The 11,631-nt window shown below is 35.0% G+C and overlaps 2 long non-coding RNA genes and 1 pseudogene across 2 annotated transcripts; all 3 read right to left on the reverse strand.

The window, feature by feature from the left end:
• Window positions 1-390: 390 nt before the first annotated feature.
• Window positions 391-3,815, reverse strand: LOC147489497 (U2 small nuclear ribonucleoprotein B'' 2-like; annotated as a pseudogene).
• Window positions 3,816-6,262: 2,447 nt separating this feature from the next.
• LOC147489498 (uncharacterized) lies at window positions 6,263-7,809 on the reverse strand. Its single transcript, XR_015202340.1, has 3 exons — window positions 7,677-7,809; window positions 6,829-6,862; window positions 6,263-6,660 (listed from the first exon to the last, which is right to left on the reverse strand). It is a non-coding gene; the product is annotated as an uncharacterized LOC147489498 (long non-coding RNA).
• A 1,955-nt stretch (window positions 7,810-9,764) lies between these two features.
• Window positions 9,765-10,223, reverse strand: LOC147489499 (uncharacterized). Its single transcript, XR_015202528.1, has 3 exons — window positions 10,171-10,223; window positions 10,023-10,065; window positions 9,765-9,948 (listed from the first exon to the last, which is right to left on the reverse strand). It is a non-coding gene; the product is annotated as an uncharacterized LOC147489499 (long non-coding RNA).
• Between the last annotated feature and the right edge of the window lie 1,408 nt (window positions 10,224-11,631).

The following is an 11,631-nucleotide window of genomic DNA, read 5'->3' on the forward strand; positions in this document are numbered from 1 at the left end:
AATTAACTTCTATTGATTTCATCGATCAAACCAAGTATTTATCATCTAGTTTGACTCCCAACAAAAGAAGTCATTCCAATACCAAAAGAATCACAATTAAAAAAAAAAAAAAAAAACTACATAGCGCCAATACTATCCTAGCAATATCTTAGTTTGTTATGCGCACTTCTAACACTAAAAAACCTAGTTGCCATCTATTCATTTGTTAATTGATTCATGCACCTGCATCATATCATGAAGTCATCATTCCACTATGACTAGTATATAAAATTAAAAAGCAAGTGAATCAAGAAGGGTATATTGTACAAGTAAGAAAAAAAAATTGATAAGAAAAGTATATATACATAAAGAAAGGGAAAATATGGAAGCCCACTTACCTAAATTAACTACTCAGATAAATTGTTGGATAAAGTCGATGAATTCAAGACGAAGTTCATCTATTTTAGTGGTGTAACTCTTCTTGCTAGAGAACTCCAATACCTATTCAACGAAAAATATATTATAAATATTATGAAAATGAATAATGCAGGCAAACATTTAATCAACCTTTGAGTTTAATTAAGAAAATATTTTTTTACCTTCCCATATTTAGCTTTAAGTTTTTTGGAATCCACAATGCTATTTCCATTGTCTATTTTTGACTATACGACGAAGTGTACATCAAGTTAGTATATGTGAAGCAATTGGAATAAAGGAATGAAAAAAGCTACGTATCATTTTTTTATTTTATTTTATTTTTTTTTCCGATAATACGTATCATTCTCTGCATTTACTATACCACAATTAGTATAACATGATTAAGGAAACTATAGAATGAACTTACCTGTACATTTTTTGACTTAAGTTTTACTGAAGTCACACTTTTTTTATGTTGACCACCATCATTTCTCTATACATTAAATATGAGTTTAGTTAAAGAGAACACTCGAAATGTGCAGAAAATCATAAATACAAATTTAAAAGCCAAAAAACTTACCTACTTAGACTTGGTAATCGCCTGCAGCTTATAATCACTTTTGGCACTATTGGATTCTACATTTTCTAATGACAGTGAGTTGACGAGTTTTGGTCCTTGCTTAAGCAACTCGCTCAACAGTTCTGTCGTCGCTGGTGAATTAGTCACACCTTGTTCTTTAAGCACATGTAGCACCAAAATTTTCAACTTCTCGTTTTAAGCTTCTTTCTCTTTCAACTTCGCTTCCAAATCTTCGTGATATTTCTTTGATCTTTTATTATGAAGATTGAAGTACATAGTGGGAGTGGTATATTGTCCACCTGCCCTGACTCGACCACTAGGCTATGGAGTTCCCAATGCCATAGTAAGTATGTCATTCTTTCCTTCCGTTGCCAAAACCCCCTCCTCTACCTTATTTTTTAGCTCCTCTTGCAAAAATAGATAAGAATCCAATATTTCTATCAGTACAAAGGCAGTACAAGGGAACCCAATGGGAAACTGCGGTAGAGATGGTTTTGAATATGATGGAAGGATCAAAAAGCAACATAGACAAAGACAATACAAAGGAACCCACTATTTTTGTCGTAGGTAGTAGTAGCATGCATGGGAGATTCACTACAAAATAGGTTATGGTGATCACAAAAAAATCATGTCAGGCAGTCAAATAGAAGCATTGATAACTTACCTCAAGAGCTTCCATAGGTCCCTCCTCAAAGTGCTTCCTAATATTCATCCTGCAAGGAACCCAATACAAGTAAGCAAACTGTTGTACATGTCAACTACCAAGCTAATCATATCCACACATAAATGAGTTATTTTTAATATGCAGATTTTGAAATAAAAAACATCTCACGTATATGGAGAAACACGGATGTCAATAATATATTTAACTATAGAGAAAGAAACCATAAAGGCATGGATACCTAAGGTGTGGCGTTTCTCAAACTTTAATAGATACTAACTCGAGATCCAAAATTTGCTTAGAATTCAATAAAACTAGTAATACTAATACCAATGCTTAGAACAACCACAAACATCGTCAAATAATAATGAAACTTAAAGAAAGAAAGATAATATATTATTTTGGGAAGAAGATAACATACCTGCTGACTGATCATATAGTATTTTTGAACCGCCAGGATTAACTTAAAGACATTATAAACTTCATAACCCATTTGAGATGATAATGAGAGAGTGAGTAAATAAAGATGGAGTCTCCCCTCTTTTTCATCCCTCCACCAAGAATATCAATGTGCCCTCTTGTTATTTTGCTCCTGATCATATCAATGAGTCAAAATGAAACATCCCATCCCAACAGCAAAAAGTCACCCCAGTCCACTAGTGAAATGTCATCCCAATACAGCCTGACTCGTTACGTTCATTGATGTATGTACTCAATTCGAATTGATGTTTAAAGAAGTGTAAGACTTCTCAAGGGCAAGTTTCTTCATTTGAAAGAAAGAAACAAAAACTTTAGTGTACGAGTTGTATTCTTGTGTGTTCCAATTTCCTGTAAAATGGAACCTTTGCTTGTTGCAACAGGGAGGAACAAAAGGAAATCAGGTGAATCAGAACATGTTGAAACTAAGGTCATGATGATTAGCTTATGTTCCAAAACTTTCTGAAAGCTGAGTGATTGATCCTTATTTTACTGAACTTCTTGGAATCTGCTACTAGCAAAAGAACTGATGAAAGCCCACTTACAATTGCAGCTAATGTTCAGCTGACCACTCCATGTCTAAGAACCATAAAACAAATTTTATGTAAGGTATATACCACTAATAGAAACTACATACATACTTTATAGCAAGACAAAACCACCTAATCTCCTATATTTTACTCCATTCTCCTGTTAAAGAACTTGCTCGGTTCAAGTGTGTAAGCAAGTCATGGCACAACATGCTCACTAATCCTATTTTTTTTTACAGTTAAGATTTCAATAATCAGTTAATCAAGCCTATCATTCAAATCTTACAAGATTTTCAATCTTACAAGATCATGAGTAGAGAAGTAAGCTGCTTCAGAGGTGTAATTTTGGCTAGAAGTCTCGGTCTATTGGCATAGGTTGTTAAAACTAAAAGGAAATCAAACAGCTGGACAACCTTTTATTTCATTAACTAAACAATTGATTCCAGGCACTGAATCAGATATGGATCCACAAATTATTCCTCTATTTAAAAAAAAATGAGAAAGGCATAGTACATACCTCTTGTTCATACAAAGGAGAAAGGACTGCATGGCAATTGACTAATGGACCTTATCTTCATACTCTATGAAAGCAATCCTAGGCTTCGCCGCTATCATCCGGACTTCCTTGAAACCTGGATATTGTTCAAACAGAAGTTGCGACATCTTAACGCTTTCGGGTTTCATAGGGCAAATTCTGAATGAATAATATACTATTTGGAGCAGTAGCCTCTTGTTCGCCAGGCTTTCCTTGTTGATGAGAAGCAGCAGGAGCCCCATTACTCTGGGCACTTTAGTCATTAGCTGTAGCAGCATTATGCGGCTCCTTAACCCTGCATTTCCTTTCAGCTTTTTCTTCCTGCTTTTTTTTTTTCATTATTAGGAACAATGTGCCTTCTGCTTTGGCCAAACAATCAGATTGTATCCTCATTGGTTTATCATAAAATGGAAAGTTTTGCATCGAACACACTGCATTACTAGCAGTTGTAACTTCACTAAACACAACCCATGCTTGGCCTCAAAGTTTAGTTGTTTTCAGCGTAACAACATCTAGGATTCTTCCATATTGAGAGAACAGAGCATACAGAGATATTTTCAACTCATCTTTCTTGACTTTTTCGTTGAGATATTTTATGTAAATTGTTTGGTTTGGTGGCACATCTCCTGAAAGCATCCTTGCATGCAACCCTTTGTTTTTTTTTTGTTGCCAATATTTTTACTAATCTTATTCTTGCCAAGGAGATTCTACTGCTAAAACCTTGACTGTTGCTGAAACTACTTGCTTTTGATCTTGATTTCAAACTTTCTATGACTCTCAAACTAAGTTATCGCAAGGGATAAACTGAAATTAAATAAAAATGAAAAACAATATTACCTTCATTTTCTTGCTCGCGAGAGAAAGAGAAATAGCTGGAAAGGGAACTGGGACGGAGAATGAGAGATGGATGAGAGACCGCTGGGTGGAAGAGCGCGAGTGGTGTTAGAACGCCGGTGAGAATTAGTTGGGAGGAAGAATGGTGAGGTCTCTTCAGCGTTTTTGCGAGACAGATTTTCTTTTTCTATTTTTTTTTTTTTTTTAACCCTAAAAAAGTGTTCTTTTTAAGTTAATTCTTTTTGGGAGTGAACCTAAAAATATAGCCGCGGGCCCAAATCACGACTTTCACTTTCGTCGCATAAGCAATTAGTAGTGTCGCTTATTTATTTCGATAATTTGTTAATTTTATTTTTGATTTTTTTACACCCAGAAGTGACACAGTAAGGCAAACTACTAGTGTCACATTCAAATAATGGGACACAAAAAATAAAATAACTTGTGTCACTTTTCCTAGAAGCAACACATTAGCCCTCATTCCATAAAAAAGTGACACATTAAAACTCTCTGTGTCACTTTTTTCTAGTAAGTGACACGAGACAAAAAAAATAAGTGACACAAAATAAGAAAATATAATAAATTTATGATGGCTGTTGCAACATTATGTCGTGGATGACACAAGCGTCAATAAAATATAATAAATTTATGACGGCTGTTGCAACATTATGTCGTGTATGAGACATGCGTCAAGAAAATATAATAATTTTATGACGGCTGTTGCAACATTATGTCGTGTATGACATAAGTGTCAAGAAAATATGATGGTGTTTCTAAAACAGTCAAATTAGCAATAGAATAAACCATCAACCTTCTCACAATTTTTTGGGCACCAGTTGGGTTGGACCATTTTCGCTTTCACTTAAACCGTCAACAACTTAACAAATAAAAATGGCATTTAATTAAACCATCAAAAAATTAACAAAAAAAAAAAAAAACCAAAATTGAATCGTCAATAGACTCCTCACTTATGCACTACACTAGAACTGTCATTTTCTAACGGAGCCAATTTTACATAAGTAACGGTTATAATTGTTACTTACTGTGTCATGGATATATCCATTGGTAATGGGAACAATCGTTAGAAAATATCTAGAATGATATTTTTTATTATTTTTAATAATTTGGTCACGCTTATGCAACATTTGTATCCGTTAGTAAACCAATAATAAAAAAAAAATCGAAACAAAAAGAAAGAAAACCAACAAAATATCAAACAAAAAAAAAAACGAAATAACGAAAATAGGTAGCGGGGAAACTCTCTCTCTCTCTCTCTCTAGATTCCTCGTGACCCTTATAGTTGAAAGGGAAAGCAAAAAATTAAGGAAGATCTGGAGAAAAAAAAACGAACTCTGAAGATTTGAGAAAGTCAATGTTTTCACTTCGTGCTGCTCCTACTCCTTTTGATTGATGTTCGAATTAATAAATAAAGTTAATCAATGTTTGTTTGAAAATAACAAACATAAAGTTTCGCGAACCAACGTTGATACATGTTTTTCAATCAGGTACTCTCTCTCTCTATCTCTTAATTTCGAATTATTTTTCTCAAATTCTCAATCTTTGGTCAAGTTCTAGGGGGTTTTGACGTTGTAATCATCTATCTCTTTTCACTCAAAAAATATATTTAACTAACCATTATGGGTTTATATGCTTCGTTGAATTAAGGTTTTCATTGGCTGAAACAATCTTGCCAATGCTTCGTTTTTCTTCCGATTAGCTAAATTAAATGAACAACCTTCATTTTGAGCTTAGAATGGATATCAGTTTTGTAGTATAACAATTGGTACTCACTATAAGAAAGCTGACTTTTAGCCATGGACCAAAATCGTGGGTAAAGGGCTTTAGCCACGACTATCGGCTGTCGCAAGTCCGTGGGGTTTTGACCTGTCAGGAACATGTTAGCTACAGCGAATGACCGTGGGTAAATGCGGCGGTCCACGCAACAGCTCAAGCTGTAGGAACTTGCCACTGCGAATGACCGTGGCAAACGCCGTCGCAAATGCCATAGATAATGACCGTGGGAATAGCTGTAGCAACTACCACAGCTCTCGATCGTGGCATAAGCCGTGGCAAGTGCCATAGATAATAACCGTGGCATAATCCGTTGCAATTATTTTTGTGAGAGATAAAAGCTGTGGCATAATCCGTGGTAAAAGTACCTCTGCCACACACATCTTTTTGCATTATCTACGGACATTGGCCGTGGCTAAAACGTTTTAGAATTAAAAAAAAAACAAAAACAAAAACAAAAACAAAATATATATATATACTAGTTTTATCCACTTTTGCCTTTCAATCCAACTAATAATCCATCCATCCTAATAACAATATTACAAAGAAGCCACATTCCCAATCAAAATTCCTTTGCCGAATAATAGATAAAGAGATGAATATTCATACAAGTAAAAAAAAAAAAAGTCTGTAGCATTTATTACCACAAGCTCAATATAATATGAATTTTCAAATATTTTTCAATATATTTCATCACCCCGTATAAGTAATAATGCCTTAGTTCACCTCGCGCATGTTTCTCTATTATGTTTTATCATTCCCTTGCACTTGAATACTTTCGAAAATGATTTGAAGTCCGAGCTTCATAGAACCCTAGCCTTAATAACCTTTTCATGAGCATCCACCTGCATACAAATACCTACATACAAATGAATCACAAGGAAATGATATTAAAGTCAAAATTCCATAAGTCTAAAAGTCAGAACCTAGCTGAATAGAAAACCATAATTTGAAGAATTCTAGTGCTCCAACTTTATATCAACAGTAATTCATGAAGTTTGGTTGTCATCAACTGCTACATGCTTACATAGTTATATCAACATCCATTCCCTCGTATCATCCTACAAATATAGTTAGACATATATGTCAGAAATAAATTTTCATGTATATTGTGAAGAACATAAAATGATACAACGTTTAATAAGATGCATGTGTAATTCAATAGAACTTGAGATAAGAAACAGTCCTTGACTTTAGCTTACCACAGTAGCAGGTCACACTTGACTAGAAGTAAACGATAGTGAAAACAAGAGAAGCTCCAACATGATACTATTAGCAAGTGAAAACATAACTTCATTGTGACCACAATAGTTTTTGGCATTCATATACTTTTAACACCAGTTATCAACCCAAGGACCATCAACTGAAGATAGGGACTATCATGCAGACCTGATTGTTATAATAATACTTATGCATTTTCTCTTGCTGTTACTCTCTTTGAAGTAAAAATGTTATGTCAAGTGTATATCCCTACACATAATCATAATCTAACCATTCACAACTAAGACTCCACACTTTGGATTTAGTGACTGCTTATCGCCTTCTCTATAGACAGCACATGGTCATTGCTTAAAGACCCATTCACATGTTAATAAGCAACATGAATTGAAAGACTGTAGGGATGCAGAAATGTTTCTGTTAAGTTCTTTCATGTAATGAAGCTAATGGAGAATTCCTTCCCTGACTCTATTCTTTTCTGGGAAAGAGATAAGTTGGATGTAATCGAGGAAAAAGTGAAAAACTGTACTACAAGGCTTTCTTCAGAAGTTCACTGATGCATATTCCTTAAGGTATGACCCACTTCAATTGCATACAATCAATTATATTAATTCTCTTAGGGGTTTAAGAAACCCAATCTCAAAACAAAAACCTGACCTTTCTATAAGCCTTCACAAACTTCAAGACAGCACAAAATCTCTTCATACAATTCTGACAAAGTTCAGCTGATGTAAAACCTGTTATTTTATAATTATGTTCTAGAAGAGCTCAGTCAACTGCTTGACCACATATGCATTTCAATGATAACACATGGTTTAAGGACTATAGTTAATCCCTAAAAAGAGATGAGGAAACAAGTGAAAAACTAAAATGAATATATAGAAAATTTTATTTTGGCAGATTAACTATCGTCGATTTCACTACGAGTAATACTTCCAAATAACTTTGAATTAAGGTAAATATTCTATACCTTGGCAAATGGACGGTGTTATGCGGAACTCTTGCCACATTCCATGATGAGTAGCAAGATCGAAATTAAGGATTTTGGTAGCAAGATATGCAGCTCCAAACAATAATATGATGAGGTTTAAATTGAAGCCATAAAGAACTTGAAGCTGCCAAGAAAAGAAAAGAAAAGCCGAGCTTAGTTGCCTGATAGGACTGTATAAAACGTACAACCCCATGATAATTTAGGATTTGAAAAATAAATACTGTGTAACCAGCCATCTTCACGAAGTCTATAAATGAATAGGGTAATGTCTTGCAAATCGTTATTTCCACATCAACAGAGTCTACGTCAGTCTCACAGGGACAGAGGAAAGTTAAATCTAAATTATATATTCCCAAACATGTAAAGAAAGCATGACTCTTTAACATTCTTATCCTTACCAACTATTAAAGCAGCCACCAGGTGGAAAATTAGCCAAGAATCTTCTGCAAATGCTGACAAAGAACCAAAACTATAGCAAAATGACAGGCTCAATTCTGATTCTCCAGTGGTCCATCCGGACACAATTCAATACGATAAGTATTGCAAATTTGCAAAGCAATATAAGAGAATAGATGTCCCAAAGTGCATGTTTGCATCTTCTACTCAATGGTTTACTAATTGAAAAGCATGCCAAATGCACGCTTCATGTTCATGGCCCAAACTTTTAGGATAACATAATGCAGGACATAAAGGTCGAAGTCGGGAATTTGGAATGTGTGATGCAAGGGACCAAGAAACATGCACACATATGCTCAGGATACTAGTGAAATGGGTGCCACCACTACCACTAGAGAAAGCTGTATTGAAGGTCCACTAGTATACATTAGACAACAAAAAAGAACACATGTTATATACGACAATCAGATAATGCAAAGGTATCCATTGTAATGAGGATAGCTTAATTTGTTTTGTCCCTCCTTTGGACTTTGTATCAGACAAGATTGTAAGGGAGAAGATTAATGATAGATTGTACTCAAGGAGGATTCAATAAATACAGGTGAGGGTCTGCCTAACCCTAGCTTAATCTTAAAAAAAAAAACCACAAAAAAGTTTTGAAATCCAGTAATCAGAAACATAGTTTCCTGGACCTGTTCACAAATACTTAAAACCAAACTAGAACCAAGACAATATAATAACACAAACCAAGATTATAAATGTCACCTTTTGATAAATCAAATACAACAAACTTGGCTATTAGAAAACATACTCAAAGGAACTATATATAGTTAATAAAGATACACTTAACTAATTTAAGGATCTGGGAAAAGGAGTTCGTAAATAGGTTAAAAAAGTTCATGATTAGCTGATTCATTTTCTTAAGCATGAGTACATTTTAGGCTAGTTACATGTTAAATGAAGACAGTAGTGTGACACTATACTTCGCATCCACGTCCCCGTCTAGACAACAATGGAGAAATAATAATAAATCATACTAACGTATATAAATATTGAGGATTTATGAAACATATAATTCAGTTTTCCAGTTTCATGGACAACCAGATAATCAGCCAGACTACTATCATTACTGTACATACTACCCGAAATGATGGGGAAGGTGCCCTTTGACTAACTATTCATGGAACTGAATAGAAGTCGCAACTAAATAATTTAAGCTGCTCAATAATTTAAGACCAAAACTAAAATGTTTAACAAATTGGACACAACAGATACAAAAGCATGGTGTAGTAAAAACCAAAGGTTAACTAAATAATAATAAACAGTGACGTGAACAACAAAACATAGAGCCTATAGTCTCAGTAGTAAAATAAATCGAGAGCAATTTTAAGTTTTCAAATCCACCAAACAACAATAAAGTGCACAAACAGAGCGATACCTCATTACCACTAGCACAATAGCCTCTGAGAAAACCTTCACAAACAGGAGCATTTGGGTTTACATTCACATGCCTATATGGACAACTCTTGTTCGTGCATAATCCTATTAAAGGAGTGTCAGAACTTTAGTGTACTTAAGATCATGTTCAACCAATATAACAGAGAACAACAATTCACCTTGTAAGAAATATGAGCAGTCCGACATTCTTTCTGGAATGACCTGCATTATAAATCAAAACAAATTTTCGGAGCAACTTAAACAAAATCAATTGATAACTTACATAATTTATAAGAAATCCCTTTGGTGTGACAATATGTAACCCACCTTATGAGTCAATTTGCAGCTAGGATTGGAACATAAGCCTTTAAGAAACTTTGGATCCCTTGCCAAGAGGATTTCTCCCTTTTTCAGTGTGCAAACTCCAGCGAATTTTCTCACTTGCCAAGAGGCGGACAAGTTTCTTTGGATCCTTAACAAGCTGGTTACCATTGCCAAGTCGGATGTATCTGTGCACAATAAAATAAAATAAAAATAAAAATGGGATATAAATAAATAAACAAATTAATTAAAACACACACACACACACACACAAACACACACACAGAAACAGAAACAGAAACAGAAACAGAAACAGAGATCAAAGTTTGATGTTTTTTGACATCCCTCTAACATCTGTACATTAGCTTAAGGACCTCTACATAAAATATATTCATTTCAAAGGAAGCTCCTATTATTGTTTTTATTCAAAGAAACTGCAAAGCATAAAAATACCTTCGAGAAAATTATAAGAAATTTAATCTTCCATCCTAATTTGAGATGTTCCTATCCACTCAAAAACATAAATACTAGAATAAAACGAAACATACTCATTATTGTCAATCAGCAATCTCTTCGGGATAAAAGAGTTACTGGTTCCCTTTCCTGATTGGATATCAATAGCACAAGATAAATTCTCATCTGCATAAATCACAAGAAGAAAAAGACATGCGGATGATTTTATGAACAAAATAAGTAATCTGGTGATTAAAGAGCAAAAACAAGAGTATATAAGAAATTGTAAATAACAGGTACATCACATGATGACAATGAGATCCTTAAAAACAGAGCTTGTACACCATAAATTGATATCCAAAATAGTATATGTTAGTTATACCAAGATACTGCCCTGACACGCTGTTACAACCACAATACCGCGAATCTCGTGAATCTCCTTTTTACTCAAATTCACTCTAGATTTTGGATCAGCTGCACCAATTTGGTTGCCTACGTACCCATTTCGGGATCAAGCCACCGTAGTTCACCTCTCTCCTCACCTCTCTATGCCTCTCTCTTAGCCCCCCCCTCCCCCCCCTTCCCCCCTTCTACTCTCCTCTCTCTTCCTTTTTATATCCCTCTCTTAGGTTTACCTCATGGGGCCTAGTCTTGTCTTGGGCCTTTCTCTTGGCTCAACACATACTAGGTCTGGGCCTTATCTCTTGGCCCAGTACCTATGTGATACATCCCTGAATATGGCTACTACATTTGCCCCCTCTCGGGTTCGGTGGCGATGATGACGGTGGACCTGAGAAGTCCTCAAACTTTCTTGTCTCTCTCTTTGAACTCTAGATATCCACAGTATCTTGTGACTGTACGTAGTCTTCTCCTCCTTAGGACATTTCGTATCCATGTACTCTGCTACTGGACCGTATGTCTGTGAAGTACTCAATCCATCAGTTCTTGTTCATATACCCCATTAACGTATCCCCAAAGGATCTCATCCCTTTCGCTCTCTCCCTTCAACTCGAT

Source organism: Coptis chinensis, chromosome 7 (assembly GCF_015680905.1).
Source record: "Coptis chinensis isolate HL-2020 chromosome 7, ASM1568090v1, whole genome shotgun sequence".
Taxonomy (NCBI): domain Eukaryota; kingdom Viridiplantae; phylum Streptophyta; class Magnoliopsida; order Ranunculales; family Ranunculaceae; genus Coptis; species Coptis chinensis.